General features: G+C 49.6%; 1 protein-coding gene across 1 annotated transcript in view; it reads left to right on the top strand.

The window, feature by feature from the left end:
• The window catches only part of LYPD6 (LY6/PLAUR domain containing 6), a 246790-nt gene that overhangs the window by 81710 nt on the left and 139319 nt on the right, over positions 1–25761 (top strand). The window contains exon 2 of the mRNA XM_086957252.1: positions 2484–2559. The gene's annotated coding sequence lies outside the window, so the exon portion shown is untranslated. The remainder of the gene's footprint in view (positions 1–2483; positions 2560–25761) is intronic.

Raw genomic sequence — 25761 nt, 5'->3', positions numbered from 1 at the left:
GCCCTCATGAAACGTTTTTTGTCAGCAGGGCTCTCTGGTATGAATCATGGTTATACTTAGACATTTTGCTAAATTTGTGCCATTGGAAGACTATTTGGAGGAGACCATGTCACACAGAAAACTCGATGTTGCAGCTGCATGCACATTGCTAGCAACGTTCACTGCATGAATTTATAAACTGTATGGAAAACACATTAATCAAATATCTCACATTCTTTTTCTATACAAGGACATACTTCACTTGACTTTTCTGGAGACTTTTAATGACATTTTAAGGCAGAATAATTTTTCACATGATACACATACTTGTTGGAAATTATGCTTATTGTGGAAAAAGTTACACAGTATCGCCCATCCTTCCATTGGTCCTTCTAACATCAGTTAGTGAGCCTCCACAGAAAGTGACACTCCTGCACTAAGTTTGCATGGTGGCTCATTTACTATGCCCAATGTTTGTGGGAAAGGGTGGGGTAGAACTATATTTTAAGTACAGATACATTATGAGTCTGGCCATCAATGGACCGCAAGTCTCTCAACCGCCTCGTACGACCGGTGCGGTCGGGCCAACCTGGGACCCTTGCAACTGCCAGGGATCAGAAATCCCTGGCAGTTGCGCAGCTGTATTGAGGCAACAATATGAGCCACCCCACCAAACATAATATATTTCCTCACCGCCACACTTTTCATGGCGGTGCAACCTCCATGAAAATTGTGGCAGTGAGGAAAAAAATTGGTCCCTTCAGGGCCTCCTTGTGCCTCATGCCATGTGGATGTACACAGGAGGGGCACAGCATGTGAACCCATCTGTGTATGCACACCAGTACCTGCACGGCATGGACTGACGTAGTCCATGCCATGCACTACTGCCCTTTGACTTTCCCATTGCTGTGCCTATTTCATAGGCACCGCTCTGGGAACGCCAAAGAACAGGCCGCCAGATAGGAGAAAACTCCTGATCTGCGGACAGTTCCTACATGGGTTTGGCAATGCAGGAACGGGGTGGTCCAGCTTCCGCACTGACAAACTCTTAATAAGGACTTAGGTTCTAGGTTAGAGGTATTTACAATGTGGGGTGGGCCTTCCCCCCTGGAGGGACTGTATTGTACTTGGAGGTAAGCTGCATCAAGTACTGGCCAAGAGGAGCATCATGCTGAAAACATTGTTGTGCTTGCAGTGAAAATGAGCCATCAATATGCTGTTGTGTCACTCAGTGCCCTGGTTGGCAGTAGGTGTTGTGGGTGCGGAGTTCAAATAACCTTCAAAATCCCCCGTCTGCAGGCCAGGACTGGCCGTTGAAGGCACCGGGCAATCCCCCGGTGGGCCGCATGGTTGGGGGCCGGTTTTGGGCCCCTGGGGCCGTTTTTGTTACAGGGCCGTTATGCTGCAAAAACGGCCCTGTAACAAAAACGGCCGAAAACCGGCCCTGTCACAGTGCGCGGTCGCACCTCTCCCCCCTCCCCTCTCCTCCCGGAGGGGAGAGGGGGGCCGGCCGAGCACTTTGCCAGGGCCGGTTCTGGTTCCCAGTCCGGCCCTGCCCGTCTGTATTGTTTAACCCCTTCACTGCGGGGTGTTTTGCCCCGCTGTGCGGGGGGGGGGGAGCCGCGCGCGGCTGTGCTTGTGACGAGCTCAGCTCGTCATGAGGTAAAGCGGAGCTGCACTCATGACGAGCTGAGTCACACCCGTTTTGGAACGTTCAGCACAGTGGGAAAATTTTCCCCACGTGCGAACGTTGCAACGGCCGTGACAAGCTCAGCTCGTCATGAGTGCAGCTCCACTGTGCCTTATGACGAGCTGAGCTTGTCACAAGAACTCAAGGGTTTAACAAAGGATCACACTATGGCTACTTCTGTACTTTTGCCTATAACGTGCTGGCATTCATGGGTTTGCATTTTTTCAGGGATAACTGGACATAACTGCAATGTATGAACTTTTAAAATGTTCAGAGCTGTCAATGGTATAGAACAATTGTGAAAAAATGTTTAATGTCATTTTGGGGTCCAATTATTATATTTTTTTACACAAGGAGTGGGCACAGCACAAAAAAATTACCACTGCTCTAGGTGAACATTCTTGCTCTCTTTGAGTTGCGGCCATAGCTCTAAAATCTGTGTTGATACTTCACCTAGCCAACATAGACTTTGTGTGCGTGCCTGCCTGGCATCTGAGGCCAGCCTCGATGTAATGTAACATTGTGCAAATATATTTCTGTTTTTTGCATAAATTAGTTTATATTGCACCAAATGCGATTATTTACACTTGCTTATTTACTATGCCTGGTACAGTGGAGTTGGGCGGGTAATACATGTAGGAGTACATTTAACAATCTCAAAAAATTAAACCAATAGAATGAAAATATATTAAAATGGCTCAAATATGCTTATTTCATAAATGGCAAAGCAGAGAAGCCTTGTGAAGTGCTGATTATTTTAATTGCACTCTCTGTGAAAATCGAATTTATTTATGTTTGTCCATGTCTTCTACAGAGTTAAATGGGACGCATCTTATTGGACATATCACAGAGTCTTGAAATTCCTGGTCATGGGCAGATTCACTTTTCAGGTATTATTTTTTTCAACTTTATTTGAGTCCTTTGTATCTTAATTTAGAACATTTGCATATAATTAACATGGTTGCGATATTAAAATGAATGTTTATTATATGTTTTCTGATCAGTCTAAAAAGATACCATAGGCAAACAGATCCATGAGGAAGGCTACTGTAAAAAAATAAAGTGGAATTGTTGGCTCTTGATTGTTAAATGTTGAGCAATTGCTGAATGTTATAAGTGGCAGTCCTGCCAAGCGTCACGCAACAGGTGTGACGCTCGCACATTTCAGTGCGGTGATCCGCATCACCACACTGAAATGCATTGTCACGCATTTTCGACCTGTGCCAGCCGCGCCAACCGCGCTCCTGTGCACGGGCTCTCTGCTGTTCTGAGGTGCTCTGCTCAGTCCGAGTGCCTAAACAGTTAACTGCAGAGACAGTAGAAGGGCTGCGGCGCGCTACAATGTATCTTGGTCTCTGCCCAGGAGCTGCCTGCTGTCCGACTCCTGTGTTGCCCTGGAAACAGTCATGATGCACAAATATTGGTGCGGCGCCGGCGCGGCAACTCTCAGACTCCTTACAGTGTCTGCAGGGGACCGGTCTGCTCTCTGAGTCGATGCTCAGAGCTGTCAATCACCGTGTGGCGCACCAGGGGGCCGGGATTAAATCCGGATGTGCCGGCCGCGGTAGTGCCGTCACATCCGAGGAACTAAGTCAAGTGCAGAAGCGGTGGGAGATTCGATTGCAGGCTGCGCACGAGACGCTGTCTCTCTTAAGCACCATGGCGCCCGCCTGCGCCCCGCTAAACTGTGCTGCAGGCCGCACCATGACCACCTCCTGGCAGCTCAGCAGAGCCGTCGACAGACTCTGATCTCTGGCCACCAAGAGGAGGACTGTGAGCGTGACCGCGCCGGGCCTGGGGCCCAGGGCCCAGGGCCCAGGGCCCAGGGCTCGGCGGCAGCCTAGGAGTGTGTCCGTCGTCGGCGCGTCGACTGGAGTAGACAGAGCAGCCTCATGAAGCAGGCACTGGCAGAGTCCGAGTGGCCAGTGCACATCGTGGCTGCCTGGGTGGGCAGCAGCAGATCATCACTAACATAAGTAAGTGTCACAGTCAGTGTCCACGCTGCGCACGCGACACTGGTGTCATTAGGTTTTTATTCATTTTTATGTTGTTCAACACGTGAACAGTTACGTGTCAGAGCGCTCCACAATTATAGGAACAGACAGTATTGATACATAAGGAGAAAATTATGAGAGACAACTAATTACACAAAAAGTAAACGTGTTACATGAGGCAAAAGTGACATTCGTGAGCAGGTAAAGTACAAAAGATAGCAAACGCATTACAGGAGGAAAAGTGGCATGCTTGCAAGTTATAAAAGCTTGCAAAGTAACAAGTATAGCCAGCCTATAAGTTAGACGGAACTTGGTGCAGAGGTACCAAAGAGCTGGAATCTAAGATATTCCTGCTTTTAAGAGTTTAGCACCTGCAATCAGGAATTACCGTACAGATCCAGTAGTGCTGGGCCTTTTTCCATGGGACCAGAAGTCAGGTGGGGGCTCTGTCTCACTCTTCCCTGGGGCTCATTCTGTGGCCCGGCGCACTGTACTTGAGAGTTTTTGCACTGTGCTCTTGCTGCTTAGGAGGGGTGGAGGCAGACGTTAGGGGATCACGCCCTGACTGAGGGGTGCTGCTACATTGTGGTACTTCAGAGCCTGGGGTGGAGGGTGCTGATTGTTTAGAAATTAAGTAATAGCTTTAAAAGCACCTGCTGCAGAGTTCGACATCCTTGTTGCTCAAATGAGGTTAATTTCTGGTATTTGTCTATTTCCTATGACTTCATTCCATGATTTTGGTCGCAAGAAAGTGCCACTCTGTATTACATATTTAGTTGTTGCCAGACTCTCTTAAATCCACTGAATCCATGAAAATGTCACACATAATCAATCTGAAACATTAGCAGCTATACTCAAATGGATGTACTTTCCGATCTTTACATGATTCCCTCGTCTTCTTTGCTTGATTTTGCTTGCGAGAATGTGTCACTCATAGTTGTTGAAAAGTCACTCATAATTACACTGAAATGATGAAACTGTCACACATAGCAATCTGAAACCTTGGCAGCTATGTAAGTGCGTAAAGTGTCAACATTTAAGTAAAATAATGTCATACTTTTAAAAAGGATATAATTGAGTGCACATTCCATTTCCACGTAATTTAAGTCTCCATTGTTTCGGAATTCCTTAACAAGTTTCTTGAGTTATTCTTCCATTGCTGACTTGTTTACAACCAGTTTCATATAAAGTGAACAATGCCTCAGCAGTATATGAACAGCTTACAAAGGGTGCGTTTAAATTTTGTCATATAATCTTGCCTATGCACAACTTAAACAAAAATGTAAAACAAGATCATGAATCCAACAACTAAGGTGACAGAATATAAAGACACACACCAATACCCATATGCTTTTCACAGTTACAGTATTTTGTATATTCCACCACTAGCCGTACTTACACATTAGGGGCCCGATGTAGGTAGGCCGTTACCGATCGGTAACGGCCGAAAATACCGATTTTGGGCTCTTACCGATCGGTATACTGCCATCGAGATGTAGGGCAAAGAAAAAAGTCAAAATCGGACCGAAAACCGAATCGGAATGAGTACCGAATGGATAATAATCCGATACGTACATACCGAAAATCGGATATGTAACGAATCGGTAACACACCGAATCGGATGCAAATACCGAATCGGTCCATGTACCGAATCGGTAGTGACACCGAATCGGAAAATATCCGATTCGGTCCATGTACCGATTCGGTAATGACACCGAATCGGAAAATATCCGATTCGGTCCATGTACCGATTCGGTAGTGACACCGAATCGGAAATAAGCCGATTCGGTCCATGTACCGAATCGGTAGAGACACCGATTCGGACATAAGCCGATTCGGACAACCTACCGATTCGGTAGAATCACCGATCGGGAAAGTCCCCGATTCGGACAGATGGCGAGATGTAGGGAAGCACAGAAACACCGATTTTGGCTCAAAATCGGTAGTATTCACTCGGTATTTGCCATGGATTACAATCAGGTGGTAACCAACTCCAACCCATAAAAACAGCCCCAAAATGCATTGCAACTTGCAGGATGGCAGCTTTTTATGTCATTGCGAGGCGGCTACGGCTACAGCAGGAAGGACAGAGGGAATGGCAAAGAGAAGAACAGGTCTACAGACAGAGGATAACCCTGTTCATGCTCACAGAGGCAGAGATCCTACAGAGATACAGGCTGGACTCTGACACCATTCTTGAGCTCATCAGGGACCTCAAACCATTGTTGGACCACCCCACCCCAAGGGCACACGCCATCCCAGCACACGTCCAGGTGCTATGCAGCCTACAATAATACACAATGAGACCCAATCCAAATAGCGAGCTATTATATCAGTGACTCAAGGGGGGTTAAACACATACTACTCCCCACTGCTCTCTTATCCACATTATAATGAGATAATGCACTGTGCTCTGCCCTGTTTAAAATAACTGTTCTCCAAGACAACACATCAGAACAAAAAATCTCTCAGAGTGACCCCAATCGTAGTGGTTCACTACAGTCCACACCACTCATTGGACCTTACTCTAAATAGAGGAAAAATGTGCGAGAAGCAAGTGACCCCTCACGGAAACACCACCAAGCGGGGTAACTGGTATGCACTTTCCAGACAGGCCCCTGTCTCATCATCGGTGGTCACTCGCAACTCGGAGAAAAAGAAGATGAAAGGAAAGAAGAAGTGTCCAAAACAAACAACATATATAGTGCTACAGTGAAGTGCAGAAAACTCTGCTAGTGACAAACACACACAAACATAATAATAGAGTGCCTAAAACCACACACAGTACACCTATCCCTTATCCACTTTTATTCGTAGGGTGGTGATTGCGTGCTCTTGATTATTAAAAAGGCTGGTAGCTAGTCATGCATACCATTACCTATGCAGCCTACACCTGCTTGTGTCTGGCAGCTATCAAAGTGGAGTTGCAGCGGTAGGAGGGGTGACCCAGAGCAGCCTGTCAAGGTTCTTCCACACATTCCTTGACGCCATGATACACAGGATGGACCAATACATCTCTTTCCCTGCAACCCACGCAGAACTGCTACAAACTAAAGCTGAGTTCTACAAGATGGCACAATTTCCCCAAATCATTGGCGGCATAGATGGCACGCACATTCCGATTTGCCCCCCAGCTGACACAGAATACATATACCGCAATCGGAAGTCTACGCACACCATCAACGTGCAGGTGATCTGCAATGCGAAGTGCATCATCACAGACCTGGTAGCAAAATTCCCAGGGAGTACCCACGACTCCTACATTTTTCAACAGAGCGGCATCTATGCACGGCTGATGGCTGGCGAATTTGGTGAAGGATACCTCCTAGGTGAGACACATCATCAGACCCCCATAACACAAAGTAGCTAGGTGTAATACATGTATGCATGTGTGTAATGTTACCCCTTTTCCTTCCAGGCGACAGTGCATATGCCCTCCGCTCTTTCATACTCACCCCCTACCTCAACCCCTCCACACCCAGCCAAAGGAGGTATAACCGGGCCCACAAAAGCACAAGAAATGTCGTCGAACGGACCTTTGGCATCTGGAAAAGTAGATTCAGATGCCTGCACAAGAGTGGAGGTGCAAGGCAGTATACCCCCATCACCTGCTGCAAGATCATAGCTGTCTGTGCAATGTTACACAACCTTGCGGTGAAGAAGGGCACTGAGGTGGAGTTGTCTGACTACGAGGACCATGACGACGACGATGCTGTGCCACTAACACAGCCAGCTGGGGTGTGTACGCCAAGTGATGGCAGATACAGACGTGAGGAGATTACAGAAAACTATTTCTGAGTGAGTACAGATGCACAGACAGGTAAATGGTTGTGGGGAAAAGCAATTTTAATACTGTTGCAACACCGTTACTGCACTGATGTGCAACAAAATAAAATGTAGAAGCTAAGAAAACAAAAGTCTAAGGTCCGGGTTGCCTCACCCGCCCTGGCCAGTCTACTTCTTGGAGCGCTTGGCAGCCCCACTGGGGTGTCCCTCACCCCCCTCAGAATGTCCTGCAGCTTCTGCGGAGCGCCTGGTGCTCCTGCGCCGCTCTGACGCAGCGCTGGCCGGGCTGCTGCGGCTGCTGCTGTCCCCAGCATCCCCCAGGTCCAGGGCTGGATTGGCGGCAGTGTTTGAGATTATCATAGCCTCCATTGCTGTAGTGATGCGGGCCATTCCCCTTGTTATCTCGGCGGTGTTTTGGGTTAAACTTGACTCCATATTGGCACTGCGCTGACAAAGTTGCGCCGTTGCAGCAGCAAGGCGGCTAATGGAGCGGTTTTGCACGCGGGCATCCCGCCTGCGCGACAGCTCATGCTCCTCAAGTCTGCCACATAACTGTGTTATGGCTGTGGTCAGCCTGGCAAGACCTGCAGCTACCTCTTTGTTAGTGTCTACAAACGCCTTGAAACCTTTCACCATCTCGCCCATCTGCAGGTTATGATGGCGGAGCTGGCGCTGGCAGGCCATGATGGACTTCGCCTGCTGCCTTTGGATTTTCACCATACTCCCTTCAAGGCCCTGGAAGACACTGCCCTCCGGTGCCGGCGCTGCAGTGCTGGGAATGGCACGCCTCCGGGTGCTGGTGCTGCCGCCGCCCTGCTGTGTGGGCTGGGGTGCCACTGGTGTGGGTGTGGTGGTGGCCGGGGCCTGACCCCCTGCTCCCAGGATAGGGTTTACTGGAGCCACAGCCATAATCGTGGCAGGAGGTGGTGTAGGTGCAGGGTGGGCCCCTGTAGGAGAGTTCTCTGGGGAGAACAGCAAGGGGGGTGAGCCTGACATTTGTGGGGAGTGTAGTAAGTCATAGTCAATTGCCAGGTCTCCATCACTACCCAGCCCAATGGTGTTGTCCTCCTCCTCCTCGGCAGCCTGACTCGTGCTAGGCCCTGCGACTGCACTGGTAGTTGGTGCTGGTGCCTCTGTTGCCTGTGGTCCTCCGCCTGATGGTGCCCCTAGGTATAAAGAAGCATTAATTAATTGAGTGCCGATGTATTGCAGTCAGTACAATTAAAGCATTGCACATGTCCTTGCATCTCCTTTGAATGTGTTCCACTGTTTCCTATCTTGTGATTCTGCTCTGCCATATTTTGCTACCTTCTGCTGACTACATATACCATGATGCTTTTCTCTTGTATGTTGGTAACAGTACTGGGCTGGGACTTGGCTGTGCATTGTGTCTAAAGGGGAGCTGTCTGGTAGGGTGTGTCATGATGCGCATGCTTCTTACCTGTAGCTGTAGCTCTGGCTGAGCTGTCCAGGGTCCCGATTCCGGTCACGCACTCCCGCTCGATGGTGCTGGACACCAGTTCCTCCAGGTCAGTGAGGGGTGGCGCCGGGTTCCTGCCTCCACCTGTCCCTCCAGCTTGCCTCTGGATCTCAGCCATCTTTCGTTTGGTCAGGCTGCGGATATCGTAGAAGCGTTTTTTAAGCTCATCAAGGGACCTGGGGGTGACACCTACAGCGTTGACCTTTTCTGATATCTCACTCCAGAGCCTCCTCTTAGTGCTGTCCGGCACAGTGAGGGACAGCCTCCCGAATAGCTGCCTGTGCACCCTCACCACCTCTTCCACCAACACCTGCAGCTCTGTGCTACTGAACTTTGGCTTTCTCTTCTGGCCAGCCTTCTGGCTCTCAGTGGTGTTTGCCATCTTGCTCTCAACAGTTCTCTGCCTCCTGCTCCCACTGCTGCTCACTGTGAGTGTTCAGCTCAGGCAGGCTCTCCAGAAAGTTCTTAATTAGCTGCACCTGCCAGGGTTGCCACTCCCTGCTTGGGTGGGGGAGGGGGGATCCACCTCATTGGCTGTATCGGATTTTACCGATTCGGATTTTACCGAATCGGATTTTACCGAATCGGATTTTACCGAATCGGTTTCTTCAATGCATTCCTATGGGCTTTTTGGCCATGGGTGTGTTTTCAGTACTCCGATTCGGTAATTGCCGAATCGGAATTTACCGATTCGGCTATTTCCGATTCGGTGGTAGCCGATTCGGTACTTTCCGATTCGGTCCGTGCCGATTCGGTACGTAGCGATTCACAATACCGATGCCTACTGAATCGGTATTATTTCGCTGTTTTGTTCCTACATGTCGTTTTCCGATTTCAGAATACCGATTCGGCCCGCCTCGGTATTTTGAAATCGGAAAATCCCTTTTACCTACATCGGGCCCAAAGTGCTGAGTTTTACCACAGCCTTGATGTGAGATGAGAAAATAACAAATACAATGGCAGGGCATTAGCATATATACAATGTTAAATTTACAGTGACCAGATAATAATACATTCTACGAGTCACATCGCAGAAACATTTAGTTTTCTTGCAGCACAAATATGAAACAAAAGCGAGACTTTTAAATTCCTAAACCCACTTATGCCTCATCACCTTCTCAACTCGGCTAAATATGTTAGTATGGAACGTTCTTTGACTTGTTGTTATTTTTTTGTGAGCTTCCTGATTTGTACAATGATCTCTTTGGTGGGAGTGAGTCATTATTATATATACATGAATATGACTGAGATAGATCACCTCTTATACTTAAATATTTGATGTTAAATGTGTTACACTTGATGGCCGAAAATGTATTTTCTGGAAAAGTTACTGAATTAAAAAAATATGAATTATTATGTGTTTAAAAAGCTTTATCATTACATATACTACATTTACATGAACACTAAATAAAATACCATTCGCCTTTGCATAGCAGAGTGGTGAAGGATGGCACAAATATATTGTTAGTCTTAAAAATAGAATCAGGATGATATTTCTCACACAGTAGAATTTGCTTCCCATTGAGTGGTAGATTTAGAAACGGAAAGCACTCCTTTGTTTTGTTATCTGCGCGTTTTTCAATTTTGCACTACTCATGATTGTGATGTTAAAAGTGTGGTAAGGTTCCCGAAATAACAAGTGGTTCCATGGCTCCAAAGCAGGTTTTGTAATGATATATTGTATATAACCATATTTAATAATGTGTGGGAAGTTTTCACCCTCAGAAATCTATGAGCTGCCCTAAGTTCCCGCTGTGCTTTCTGAGTGGTCTTAATTTTAAACAGAGGTGTATACACATGCTAAAGATAATTTATAATTAGGTTCTAAGCTGTTATTTCGTATATATTTGTAAATACAGATGTGTTTCTCCCACCTGGCACTGAGAACTCTATATATTCATATAGCTGTCACTCTGCTTCTTTGTGGTCTTCTGTGAAACAGACTTATTTATCCCTCTTTGAGAAGGATGTGTTTTTTCCATGCACATCCTGAAAAATTAATGGCTTTTGTGCTTAAGAAGCCGTCCATGTTCCATTACTGACCTCAAAGTAGCACTGAGTTCCCAAAGGAACTTTAGTTATATATATTCTCAGTGTGAGGGAGGGGGGGGATTTTTCTCTAATGTGTACATTTTTAAATGAAAACTGTTGAATTGACTAGCCTATCTAAAAGAGAGAAAAAGGTCAAAGTGAATATCTCAAGGGAAGCCGTCCCTCTGACCCCAGTAGGTTCTGTAAAGCACCGAAATGTACTTCCCGATGCTGGTATTTGGGGCCCAATGGGGAGGGGGGAAAACAGCACTGACCACAGACTCAATATAAGATGTGACAAAGGCTGCTTTATTGGAAGCAGGTGCACCTTACACAAACAGAAAACCCTTGGCCTGTGCCGTACAAAACTAAACCTCACTAAGTATATGATTTCCTAACACCCCCCCCCCCCACCCCCTCCCTTAAAATGGTTCTCCCCAATCAACAAACATGAAACAATTTCAAAACTTCAACTTGCCTCTCTATCTTACTAAATAACTTGTTATACTTAAACCCCCCTTTGATAAGCCAGCCAGATCTCCTACAAATCCCCCCATAACTTAGAAACAAACGCCCCAGACATCTTAGCAGCACACCAGCACCTTTTCAAGCGACACAAATACAACCCCCATTCAAAAACATCCCCAGTGCACCAGCTCCCAAGAAAACTCCTCCAAAAAACCCCAGCTCACACCAACAAAAACTTCCTTAACCGACAGTGTGCTAAGCCAAACAACCCAACCCCCCCCCCACTACTACCAAAAACCTTCCACAGACAAGGGTGGGTGGGAGGGAAAGCGATTTTACCGCCTCAAAACTCCCCCGCCCGGCTGCCGTGTCACTGCCACCGAAATGGTGGCTTGTGACATAAAATGGCCGGCTTTATTCTCACCAGCCCAGCCACTAGCCCAATCCAGCCCAACCCCAGCCCAAACTTCCTGCCAGCCCAAAACCAGACCAACGTACGGTGCTGGTCCTCTTCCCCCCCCTTACCCCGGCCCCAGGGGTAGAAGGCCTTCCTCTGGGGCCCAACGGGGAGAGGGGGAAACAGCACCGACCACGGACTCAATTTAAGGTGTGACAAAGGCCGCTTTATTGGAAGCAGGTGCACCTTACACAAACAGAAAACCCTTGGCCTGTGCCGTACAAAACGAAACCTCACTAAGTATATGATTTCCTAACACACCCCTGTAAAAAAGGGTTCCAAAGACAACCGGTAACCAAAAACCCTTTTATGTTGCCCGGCGGTATCGCCTCTATGACCCACCGATATTAATTAATGAAGAAGCAGGCGCTGGAGACTGGAAGGCGGGAAACGAGGATTTTATTCTCTCCGGAGGAGAACACATCAATTCAGACAGCAAGTATCGTCACGAGGTGCTCTAACCACATCTCTGAGGCCTGGCCTCTTATAGTTGAGTTTATGACCTTTATTGCACATAACACATTCTCGCAATACTTTAATACTTGAAAGAACATCCTCGGAATCTCCCCTTCAGACCCGTTCCCACATACATTTACAGTTGGATTCCCCACCCTGGTCACAACAGGTGATGGTCGTAGCACAGCAGGGCATTCCGCCGATTCACGGAATGCATGGGGTTGATCGGATCTCATGGGGTGGGGGCTTTGATCGGTTCGGGGGTCTTTTGATGGGGAGGGGAAGCTTCCTACTGTACGGGGTAATAAACAGTATCCGCAGAGCCAGGTGGCGGCCTGGGAACAGGGAAGACAAACGGGGACGCAGGAAAAGGGGGTTTGCATCAAAAAGGGTTTGAGGCCATGAAAGGAATGAGGGGAGGTGTCGCGCTGGGAACAGGGTGGGATTCAGTGGTGAAACTGCGCTGGAGAGGGGTTTATGACCCAAGACATGAGAGAGCGGGGGTTGTCAGTGTGCGGGGGAATGCTTGTGAGGTTAAGAGAGAGAGAGAGAGACGCGCTGGCTATCAGTGAGGGGCAGGGAGGCCATGGCATTCAAAATGGCTGCCGCTTACGCGCACGACTGGGCTCGAAAAGGGGCAAGATGGCGCAGATAATGTTCACCAAGATTGTATTCATTTTTCACAGTCCTCCCTTTAACATTTCCAAGGCATCTTGCTGGCCTATTTCCTATCTACACCTATATGCAGCAATCACAAGTAAGGGAGAGGGGACTTAGGCAAAGGAACTGCGCATATACATCATTTTATAAACATCACATTGAAAAATCTCATCATCTAGTAAGCGGGTTCATTGTTAAGTTGGTTGCAGGAAAAATCATCATAATGCAATATCAGACTAGAACTACACAGTGAGGGCGTCGGGTACAGATCATAGAATAAGAACTGGTGAGTTATCATATAAGTAAGTCCTTTGTATACGGCGGGTGCATAGTCAGTCCAATGGCGATTGGGAGAGAAAGGAGATACAGTAAAAAATGTCAGAGTTCTCGTTGTCCTTTGTCGTCTTCTGTCAGCACTGTTGAGCATCTGGATTACCTATCAACAGAAATGTTCATGTGGATTGAGTCGTTGGAGGTCTGCGGGCAGGGGTACTTTTTTTTCTTTGTTTCGCCAGACCCCATAGGAGCAATGCTTTACAGTTTTGGAACAGGTGCACTTTCTTTTGTAGCGCAGAGCATTGATTTGCAATAAAAATGCGATTGTTCCAGAATTGTGAGATCTGTTCGTGTCTTGAGTCTCTGTGGTGGGCATTTCCTGTTGCTTCCATCATCTTCAGGGTGTTTGGTAGTGGGCAGAACCACAGACTTTGTTTATCTTTTCTTCGGGGGCGACCCTTGGTGGAGTTCTAGGTCACCGTTCTGGGGTTTAACATAGTTCGTGGTCTATTTAGTCGGAGCTCCCTCCCTTCTGACGCAGGGAGTACTCTTCTCTGGGTAGCTCAGTAGGATTTGAAGGAACTTGGGAGTTCGGATGGAAAGGTGCGGGTGTGAACAGTCCTTATGGTAGGTCGGAGGAGGAGGGGATGGAGCAAGGCCAAGTCGGGAACAGATCAGGGGGAGGCGGAGAGTTTTCGACAGGCGAGTCCGTAACCATGTTCAGAGAGCGGGGGCTTTTGGCACACGTTGATCATATAGCAGGGGCTTCAGGTCAGCCCTTTCCTTAGCTTTGTCTGAAACCATGCCCCGTCCGGCGTCTCCTTACTGCTGTGGTCTCGCCTCGGCCTCCGTCGCTGATGTTCCACAATCCGCTGTCAGGCCGCGTGCTCCCACATCCGGTCTCTTTCTCCTCCGACAGTGATACCCTTAAATGAGTTTTGAAAAGACAGTCTTTAGAGATATTGCAGAAGAAGGTAATTACATAAGTCTATTTCTCTCCCAACACCAAGCAACTGGGGTAAGCACTCGCTACATTGGAGATTCTTGCGGCTAGCGTATAAGCAATTGATGATGGGTTTGCTGGATTCCTTACAACTTCCTTTTGTGGCTAATTCTTTGGCGCTTTGATGGTTATTACGTTCATTTGTAATAGGTACGAGGTCTGGTACTCATTTATTGCATAAGTCTATTATAGTTGATGTCAGTTCTTCTGGTAGAGACCTATTTCCCTAGTACGAGTCTTGCAAGGCTAGGCTGGTCTTCAGGGCTTTGTATTTTACGAAAAAGTGTAGCGTGCTAGTCACCGTAGTCTGATAGGCACCCTTCTGGGGGGTGAACATAGGCTAAACAAATCTGCATTTCCAAAAAACATTTTATTATCAACCAGGCTTACTGCAACAAGTTCTTTCGATTTTCAATCTAATTTTCAACTTTGCACACATCCTTCTAACTTTCTATATAAATCCTCGCAACCTGGTTACTACAAAAAACTCGGGAGGGGTGGTTTGAAACAATAATTATTAAACTTATCCTCCGGGAAGGAGGGATCTTATGGAAAACGATGAGGAACACAGTGAATCGGAGCAAGGGGCATTCTTCAAGTCCTCGTTCAGGGTGGCTGATACCAAACTGGGGGCATTTTGGGTAGATGGGGGTGTCTCGGTCATTTCTTATAGCTTGGGGTACGGGGACAATTTGCAATGGGGATGGTCGCATTACTACAGACACATTTTATCATAGAAACCACTGACAAATAGGTCCCTGAGAGTGGGTCAAATTTAGAGAACCTTTGTCGTCTTACCTGTCCCTTTCCTATCGGCCAATTTAAATTTCATCCATATTTTAGTAGAAAAGGAGAGGTAGTAACGTGGTACCGATACAATTTTATTTAGGACAAATTTGTGCAAATACTTGTGGTATTTGGGGCCAATTAGGAGGTGCACCAGGTTCGCCAATTAGGTGCCAGTTGCTAGGAAGAGGGAAAGCGTGGGGGGGTGGAAGAGTGAGCGAGAGAGAGAGAGAGAGAGAGAGAGAGAGAGAGAGAGAGACAATAGGCCAAGCAGTACACGTGTGGCATGGGGAATGACCGTGTATTGTTTGGGCTATTTAGTGCGTTACCTAACGTTTTAGACGTTTCGGGTCTGAGTTAGGAGGTAGAAGGCATGCAGTTTTGGGACAGAAGAGAGTTAGGTCAGGTAAAAAGGCCGTGAAAGCGTCCTTGTTGCGCCATTTCGCAGCGCTAGTCCGTCTTCATGCACCGGGCGTGACATGGTTCCAGGTCCCTTATGATACTCTGATCGGGATTCTAACATAATCTGCAGAGGAAAAAAGGGGGAAAAAGGGAAGGTAGGGGGACAACATTCGAACACATCAAATGTATGGGCACGAAAGTCCTTTACTTACCACATACTCGTACTTATCTCTTCGGGATATAATCCCTTAGGGTTCTGGTTTCCTAAGGTCCTGGGGGCAGGCAATGTGATAGGTTGTTCACGGGAAGGTTCGAGGGTGGCATTAAGGATCGTGTGTAGGGAAACGTTAAAAAAAGAATCAGAGGTGCCTAGCGTGAGGTACCCGGATTTGTAGATGTATCCGGCCTTCGGGATCCCTAAATCATTCCCAAAGCTGCGATGTTCTAAGGCATATCAGTTCGTCGTTCAACCCTGTACCTTAGTACCTTCGATCACCATATCTTTATAACAATTTATCAATCACCCCGCTTTACTTTACCCATTCTCAGAAGTCGAGGTCCTTCTTCATACGTTAGTTCCTGGGCTTAGTCGCATATTTTGGAGGCGACGTATCACACCTTTGAGTCGATCATTAATCCAGGGCCGAACAACCATTTCTTCAGATAACCTTAAAAAGAGGAGCAGAACGGTTGCGCACAGAAAAACCCTCCCACCGATACCCACATTTACAAAAGTATGCGATGCTTATTCATAGTTGTTAAAACCTTTATTTGCAAAATTATTCAGTACGTGAAATGTGAGAGCGCAATTCATATTTTGGCCTGATATGTCGTCGATGGAAGCACATACAGTAGGGGGTTATTTTGTAGCACAAGAACATGTAAAAACCCTTAATTTAATTATTTGCAAATAACCAAAAATTATTTCATTGCGTGACGAGGGAATCAGGGGCATTTCAGTTCATAAATGGAAACACAGTCGAGCTCATCGTAATCACATTTCCTAGATATATATACCGTGGGTATGTATCATAAGCGACGTTATGTATCAGTTACAACAAATATCAAAAATAGATTGTTCATTGAAATCAACATTTTACGGAACCCTTCTTAAATGTTCGCCAAGTGAACCCTCCTCCCTTTAACATCGAGTGCGCAATGGTTCGTACATATATATATATATATATATCTTAGTACATCAAGTTTCATTAGCTAAGGAACACCACGAGGCATTCGTTAGTTTCCATTGATACCAGCGCCATTTTGGGCGAGGCCGGTTTAGTCCGGAAGTAGCATCAGGGGCAAAATATCCCCGACAATTGGCGGTTGGACCAGAGTCCCTTTCGGCAGTTCAAAAGAAAGCTGTGCTAACAGAGGGGCTGGTGGTGTGGACTGTCAATCAAGAGAGGGAGGGAGTAGAGTCTTTCTTACCGGGTCATGTTGATGTTCAGCCGGAACTTACTCAAGTTCGTTAGCCCATAATGTTCCTGGGTGGTTCAGACGGAAGCTGATGCAGACACGAGAGCACCGCCATCTTGTTGCTGTGCCGTGGTTATTTCATTTGAGATCAATGCAACTGTTCCTCACCGGAAGCCTGAAGGGGTCGAGGGCCCTTGGGACTTTGGTAGAATCTTCAAAGTCGAGGGGATGTTTGTCGATGGTGGGGGCTTGCGCCCAGGTGGGCAAGTGCCCGAGTTGCAACTTTGGACAAAAGTTATTCCAGCGGCCTAGACCCGTCTTTTCGAGGGCCCAGACGCCATTTTGAGATCCTTGTGGCAGCCACTTTTGCCGTATCCATCAGGAGTGGAAGGAACTTCTTGTGATGGCGGAGGACAGAGCATCATGCTGCTGGAGCTGGACATTTTTGGTTCGGGGCGCCAGGGTGCAGCAGTGGAGCCTTCATCTGGGGAGGTGAGGGAGGCTCACTCGTGCCGTCTCCTTCTCCCGACGCATCCTACACCGTCCCTTGGAATCAGGGGCGCACATGATGACCACCCTACACCCCTGATTCCGACTCTTGGGGGACCACTGTACATCCGGTGCTCCGTAATTATGCCCGTCGGACATCGTATGTCCTGTACTGCGCAAATATACCAGCCGGGTCTTGTATGTCCTGTGCTGAGAAAGTATACTAGGCGGGCATTGTATGTCCTGTGTTATGGAAATATACCAGGCGGGCATTGTAGGTCCTGTGCAGCGCAGGTATATGGCCGTCGTCCGGCTGGAGGACATCGGCGCCGGACCAGGGCAGGGAAGCCTCCTACCTGTGGAGGTGGAAGAGGCTCGTCCGCGTCGCCTCTTCCTCCCTGCCCACCCTGCATCCGTTCGGTGGAGGAATTCGTGATGGCCGGACCAGAAGATACGAGGGAGGGGGTCATTTGCAGCCGCCCCCTCCCTACCTGCGGCCCGGGGGACGCCATCCCTGGAAGGGCAGTATGGGAAGACCATTTCATTGCCTGCTTTGTGGAGTCTCCGGTACCTCCTCGCCGGCAATCTCTTTTTGGCCCCTGGTTGCTGGCAGGCCCCGCCCCACACGTGCTAGGTGTTCCGGATGGGCGGGACCATCGAACTGTTACATTGGAGGACTTCCGGAGTGAGCATAACACGTTTTGTATTTTTCCTATCAGTAAAGTTTGTTTTAGTGAGAGTTCTACTAGTTATTCTATTTACCGTTGGTTGTGTGTTTTCTTTACCGTAATTAAATCCTAAGTTTATATAATAGACGCTTGGCTTCCTTGAGTCTTTTCTTTAACGGGGGGTTGTTTACACTGACCTGCAGTTGTGTTTGTTTTTCAGAGTGGGGGAGCAACAGAGAGCAATCAGTCCCAGAAGTCTAACATGTCGTTAAAATTGGCCTGACGAAATCTGTGCCACCGGGCATAGTCAAACGGGGTGGTCCTGTCTATTCTGTCTGCACTAGTCTGATTGGTTTTTATCTCACGTCTTTTTCCTTTCTGTCGGTCCGTCCTTTCTGTCAACCCTCCATTCTTATCTATGCTTTGCAGAGTCGGGCATTGGGCTTTCCAGTGTCCAAGACATTTACAGAAAGCACATTGGTTTTGTTTTAAATCTGTCCGTCCTGTGCGTAATGTCGGGGGATTACCTTCAGATCGTTGTGTTCCGGGGTTGGCTTGTCGGCACATCCCTTTACACCATTCGCTTTTCATGTTTACTCCTCGGGACTGTGCCATCGCTGGCCCTTCCCTTTGCCTACTAGACGTTTGGAGGGTTGTCCGTCGTGTCCCTTCATCCTGTCTTAATTCGTCACCTTCCCTTCGTCGTGTGGCTTCTTTGCGCCACATACCGAGACTATCGAGCATAATAGGTGTTGTTTCATTCCTACGAAGGGCTATTTCTACTGTTTCTATTTTGTCGAGATCGAAGGATCCTTTCAGTGGCCACTGTCTTTCTCGATCCCTTTTCGTATATTTATGCCAGAGCTCACTATAGACTATAGCAATTAATCCATGCTTCATGAACATGTCCTTATTAGGGGTGCCTTCCAGCGGAGCCGGATGGTTCATCTCTAATAAGCGGTCCGGGTTAAACAGGCTACTGACCAGTGGGGAGAAGACAGGCATGACGGATCACAATGGGATAATAGTCAGCACTACCTATCTTATCACTGCGCGCAAAGACTAGATAGAATATTTCTATTCTACGTTGTTTGCACGTAGTGAATACCTCATGAATCAATTCTGAGCAATCAATCAACGTTAGGTCAAAAATAAAAAATCAATATGGTCAATGGGGAGAATAAGTAGGCTCGCAAAGGTTCGCGTCACCTACCCTTTCACTATCTGTAAAGAGGGGACCTAATCTTCCCTGTTTTCAGACAGAGAATCTCCAGAAAACAATCTATAACAGTTAATCAGTGGGGGGGAAGGGGCAATTGTTCAGTGGGGGAGAAAGATAGGTCCGACGGGTGCGTACCTATCCTTCGCTGTTTATAAAGGGAGAGCCTGTTGTTTCTCCGTTTGTAGACAGTGAATCTCCAATAAATTAACAAAGAGTAATACTAGTATTTTCTCAACAATTATCAATTACTTTCAATTATCTATCACTTTCGCAATTCGTCGTGTTTACACGACCTTACCCGGACCGCATGGACAGTTTCTCGTCTTCCGAATCCAGCGCCCGATCGTCCTCTTCTCTTCGTACTTCTCGTGGCACTCCTGATGGTTCCCAGTCAGGACCGCAGATCACTCGAGAGAGGTCTGTTCGGAACTAGTGAAGTTCGGATGATCGGCTGTCAGACAAGGGTCTATCGGACAGGGTACCTTCCGATCGTTGCAGTCGTTCACTCTGTCGTCGGGACCTCTCCCACTGGATCCACGAGTCGCTGATGGGCCCCACGTTTGGGACGCCAATTGTAAAAAAGGGTTCCAAAGACAACCGGTAACCAAAAACCCTTTTATGTTGCCCGGCGGTATCGCCTCTATGACCCACCGATATTAATTAATGAAGAAGCAGGCGCTGGAGACTGGAAGGCGGGAAACGAGGATTTTATTCTCTCCGGAGGAGAACACATCAATTCAGACAGCAAGTATCGTCACGAGGTGCTCTAACCACATCTCTGAGGCCTGGCCTCTTATAGTTGAGTTTATGACCTTTATTGCACATAACACATTCTCGCAATACTTTAATACTTGAAAGAACATCCTCGGAATCTCCCCTTCAGACCCGTTCCCACATACATTTACAGTTGGATTCCCCACCCTGGTCACAACAGGTGATGGTCGTAGCACAGCAGGGCATTCCGCCGATTCACGGAATGCATGGGGTTGATCGGATCTCATGGGGTGGGGGCTTTGATCGGTTCGGGGGTCTTTTGATGGGGAGGGGAAGCTTCCTACTGTACGGGGTAATAAACAGTATCCGCAGAGCCAGGTGGCGGCCTGGGAACAGGGAAGACAAACGGGGACGCAGGAAAAGGGGGTTTGCATCAAAAAGGGTTTGAGGCCATGAAAGGAATGAGGGGAGGTGTCGCGCTGGGAACAGGGTGGGATTCAGTGGTGAAACTGCGCTGGAGAGGGGTTTATGACCCAAGACATGAGAGAGCGGGGGTTGTCAGTGTGCGGGGGAATGCTTGTGAGGTTAAGAGAGAGAGAGAGAGACGCGCTGGCTATCAGTGAGGGGCAGGGAGGCCATGGCATTCAAAATGGCTGCCGCTTACGCGCACGACTGGGCTCGAAAAGGGGCAAGATGGCGCAGATAATGTTCACCAAGATTGTATTCATTTTTCACACCCCCACCCCTCCCCTAAAATGGTTCCCCCAATCAACAAACATGAAACAATTTCAAAACTTCAACTTGCCTCTCTATCTTACTAAATAACTTGTTATACTTAACCCCCCCTTTGATTAGCCAGCCAGATCTCCTACAAATCCCCCCCCCCCCATAACTTAGAAAGAAACGCCTCTCGAAAGACGTATTAGCGACTTTCGACCCCCCCCCCCCAGGACGCCTGAACCTTAGGATACCTGCGCACCCCAATAGCCTGATCCAATGCCTCCTTCAGCTGTACAATATAAAGCTCCATCCCATATCTAGACAGGTGGACACCATCCACTCGAAAAAAATACACCGCTCCATATCTCAACTCTGGGTTTTCCATCCTACCTACCCCTTCCTTTTCACAAAAAAAACGTCATCTCCCTGTTAAACTTCCTCCTAGTCTTGTCTATGGCCGCCGGCCGTTCTGCCCCTCTCCAAACCCGCCTGGGAACAAACTCTGACCAGACCACATGGCATCCAGCCCACCTGCGACGTATCTCCACAAATCCCTCTTCATCTGTTTAACCAATGCTAAACCCTTGCACACCACCAAATCATTCTCACCCAGGTGTATAATCACTACGTCTGGACACACTCCCTCCTTCACAACTTTGTTCAAAGTCGGCAACAACTCATGCCAGCGCATTCCCCCTTTTCCTTGTCACTGACAATGAAATAACCCTTCATCCAATTCCAAGTTCAGACTCCGGTGCTTCTCCCACTCTGCCCTCTCCGCTCTCTTTACAAAAGAATGTCATACAATGTAGATCTCCAGCGCCGCCACAGCTGGCCCCGCTACAGCACCTGAAAAGACACACATGTCAGCGGCGGGAAAATCTCATCAATTTCATTGCTCCAACCCTATCCCCCGCATCCTGACATACGTCCGATAACAATCCAACTTCCAACGACTGAGACGCTTGATGTCCTCCTTCCCCCATCCCTGATGCGCCGCCTCCGTCGCCGCCCCAATCCGAAACGAGTGCGTCCCGAACGCCTTAGGGTCCTCACCCATCACACGTAGGGCGTGCCGCAGGACCCACAACACCTGAGCCGCCGTTACCCTGCCAGCTCCCTCCCGGCCAAAAACCTCCCCCGTCAAAGCCCGCCGTCCAGACGCTAGTTGCCGTCCCCACACCGCCGGGCAAACCGCCTTGTTCCCCACCGGACCCAACACCACCCAAGTACCCTCGCCCTGCTGGTCAGTCTTGGAAAGACGAAGCCATACTGCCACCTCCTGCTCTCTCATGTTCACCTCCCCCAAAGCACCTCGGGCCACCCTTCTTTCCTACCAATTCAGAGACTCTAAAGGCCCCTAAAAACATCCATGACATCACTGTGGCAAACAGAGTGGTATCCCCCCAATCGCTACAGACCAACGGCAACCTGTGCAACAATTCTGCGAGCAGGTCCTCCGTAATGGGCCTCCGCTGACTTACCCTGGCCCCATTTTCCCTTGCCCAGCCTTCCAGAAGACGCGTCCCCAATTCCCCCGCCGACGGCGAGTAACCCCACCACAACTTCCCCATGAAGGCCACCACCATCAACTTACCCGCAATCGTCACCCTCGACAGCCCTTTATCCATCAAACTCAAAATGAACTGTACCATCTGCTCTTCCCTCCGCCACCGGTCCCCCTGCCTTACCGCTCCACACCGTTGAAACTCTTCTCATGCCTGCTGATAAGCCTTCTGTGTGGACGCTGCCACTGACGCCCTCACCAGCTGAACGACCCAGCGTCTCCCACCAACCACATGTCCGCTGGCACCGGCTTCTTGCGCTCGTCCGCCTCCGTGGCTAGCCCATGGAACCTCTGCCACTGTGAACGGGACAAAGCATCCGCAATGTCATTGTCCACCCTGGGCACATGTCGAGCTCGAAATAAGATATCATGCTCCAAACAGCGCAGCACAAAAACTCTCATCAATTTTAACACCTGTGGGTCCCTGGCCGACTGCCTATTGACCACCTGCACCACTGACATGTTGTCTACCTGGAACAACACCCGTTTGTGAGCCAGCTCCCGCGCCCACAACAAAACGGCCATCACCAGAGGAAACAACTCCAAGAAAGCAATGATTCTGCCCCCACCTTGCCAATGCTGTGGCCACTGCTCCGCGCACCATCTCCCTGCCCAGTAGAGCCCGAAACTGCCAACCCCCGCCGCATCCGATGATAGCGTAACATCCCATTCCTAATCCTCCGGGGGCGCCATGGGCACACCATTGAAACGCCCCAAAAAAATCTGTCACATGCGCAAATCCTTCTTTGTCCCCGCCGACAGCCGCAGATGATGATGTGGCAACGTCAAACCGGACAGCACCAGACCCAAGCGACGACAGAAAGTATGGCCCGCCCTCACTACATGGCACGCAAAATTCAAATGCCCCTGCAACACCTGAACCCTCCGTACGGTCACCTTCCACGTATCCAACATGCCGCCCACCAAAGCCAACATCGCCGTCCTCTTGTCCTCTGGCAGGCTTGCTTCCATGGCCACCGAGTTGAGCTCTATACCAGGAAATGACTGCACCGTACTGGGACCGGGCGTCTTCTCTGGCGCCAGGGGCACCCCCAGGTAACCCATGAGGTCTGTAAATCCGTCCAGCTGCCGCTAGCAGTCCGTCGAACCTGGCCGTCCCACTAGAAATAAGTCATCCAGATAGTGCGTCACCGTATCAGAGCCTGTCTGCCAGGAAAAAGCCCACTGCAAAAAGGAACTGAACCGCTCAAACAGAGCACACCAGATCGAGCACCCCATGGACAATGCTTTGTCCACAAAAATGTCCCCGTCAAACTGGATTCCCAACAACTGGTAATCCTCCGGATGTACCGGGAGCAGCCTGAACACCGACTTAATGTCGCACTTCGCCATTAGGGCGACCGCTCCCACCGCCGCCACAATCCTTCGCGCGACTTCCACAGATGAATACGACACCGCCGTGAGCTCCGCTGAAATATAGTCGTTTACCGACGCCTCCTCCGGCCACGACAATGTTGTATCAAGCAAAACTGATCTGGCTCCTTCTTGGGCACCACTCCAATAGGGGAAATAATCAGACCTGGCAGTGGCGGCGCCGGAAAAGGGCCCACCATCCGGCCCTCGCGCACTTCTTCTCGCGCACTTCTTTGAACAACTTCTCCCTCACCACCCCTTTGAGTGCATTGAACAACTTTAAATTCTCCCCCCACCGGGCAGTCCGCGGACCCTCATACCCCAGCCAAAAACCCTCACGGAATCCCTGTCGTAACGTGGCCGCATGTCCGCCCGAGGATAGGCCGCCAAAAGGGGCACAAGGCAGTCCACCCTAACTGGCGTATGAGCCCTTGCACACAGCTCCTGCCCCCCCTTTCTGCCTCCTCGCCCCCCAGCCGGTGCCCCGCCCCCCGTGGACTGCTGCCCCTGGTTACCCCCTCCGACTCCCCAGCATCGCACCACTGGGAGTCGCTTCCCGCACTCGTGCCGGAAACGGCACACTTGCCGGGCACATGTGCCTTTGTTAAAATCCCAACATGCTCCGACTGTGGCCTGTGCAGTGTTCTCTCCCTGCCCCACCCCGGGGGTGGGGCAAGCCGAAATGGGGGACAGTGCAAGCGGCAAACTGCTGGCCATATAGATCGCCCTACCGAACTTCGTTCCGCCCATGTTCCGATGGTACAAGTCCGAATCAAGCTCGCCCCACCTTGCCTCTGGATCTGACGCGATCCGAGCCCGAAACTCCTCATCGTAATGTGACCATGCCTAACCGCCATAGGTCACCTCCGCCCGCCTGATCGCGTACATGTATTTGAAAAGAGCTATGGCCCTGTCAAGGTACTTCTCGCAATATACGCTAGCGTATATCAGAAAAGCCGCTGATCAAATGTCAATGGTCAGTGGCACCTTGGGGCGCCTAACCAATTCCTGTTCCTCCTCCTTTGATCCTTCCTTTGCCGTCAGTTCCCTATGGAGGAGTTTCAGTATTTCAACATACTCCCCTTTCCATATCTTTTCCTTCGTCGCCAGCGACAGGTGCGCCCCCAGTGGCTTTGTTACGCCTATGTATGAGAGCTTACGCACTGGGACATCACAACTCTCCTTACACCCTTTGTCCCCGACGACCCCGTCGCTGGTCTTTGCCACCTCCGCACCAGCACCCCAACACTGTCCCCCACCCCCGCACCCCCACCCCCCACCATCCCCCTCCAGAGCCCCGTCCATTCCTACCCCCGTGTCCTTTACATACCGCCCTTTCAGAAGCCGCACCCCTGGCTCCCCCCCCCCCGGGCATCCGTACCCACCGACACTTGCACACAACAAGGCCTGCCCAAACCACTCCCCGCTCCGTCACCATCCTTACCTGGCCTCAAGGCCGGCGTCCTCACTGGATCCCGCCACCTAACCAGTGCAGCCGGGAGGGCCGTCACTCTCGGCGCTCCTTGCTGTGGGCATGCCTGTAACACACTACCAACATTGTTAATCCACTCCCCCCCCCCCGAATTTCCCCTTCCTCAGCAGAATCCTCCTCGTAGTCCAGTTGCAGCTCCCCCTGCCCGTCACCGGGCCCTTCCATCCACTCCACTTCCCAGCCGCCCCCAAGGGGCTCCAGCCGGTTCAACCCCGCCTTCTCTCTACATACCCGCATCAAGTACCCCAGCTCCAAACTCCCTCCTTCTAGCCACTGAACAGAACTCCGTACTCAGGTCCACAGCCTCCTGCCTCCATCCCCGTCCCCCGGCGGCCGTCTCGACCCTTCGGGGTGGGGTTTGCGGGGACCTACCGCTCCGCCTCCCAGCGTGCTCTCGTGGGTGGTCCCACGTTGGAGCACGACCGCTGTACAAGGCAGAGCCGGCCCATCCCCTCGGTGGAGTGGAGTCGCATGCTGCTCTCCCGAGTGCCTATCCCAACGTTCTTGCCAAGAAAAAGAGGTGGCCAGCATGCCGGGGAAAAAACGTCCCCGAACCCCCTGCTACCCCAGATGCCCCCCATCCCCGATGCGTGCCCCTGCCCTCGGAATGCCCCCCTCCGCACCTGCT

The sequence above is a fragment of the Lissotriton vulgaris genome, chromosome 2_1 (genome assembly GCF_964263255.1).
Source record: "Lissotriton vulgaris chromosome 2_1, aLisVul1.2, whole genome shotgun sequence".
In the NCBI taxonomy this organism is placed as follows: domain Eukaryota; kingdom Metazoa; phylum Chordata; class Amphibia; order Caudata; family Salamandridae; genus Lissotriton; species Lissotriton vulgaris.
Note: the sequence above shows the minus strand (reverse complement) of the source record. Positions and strands in the feature narration are given on the sequence as shown.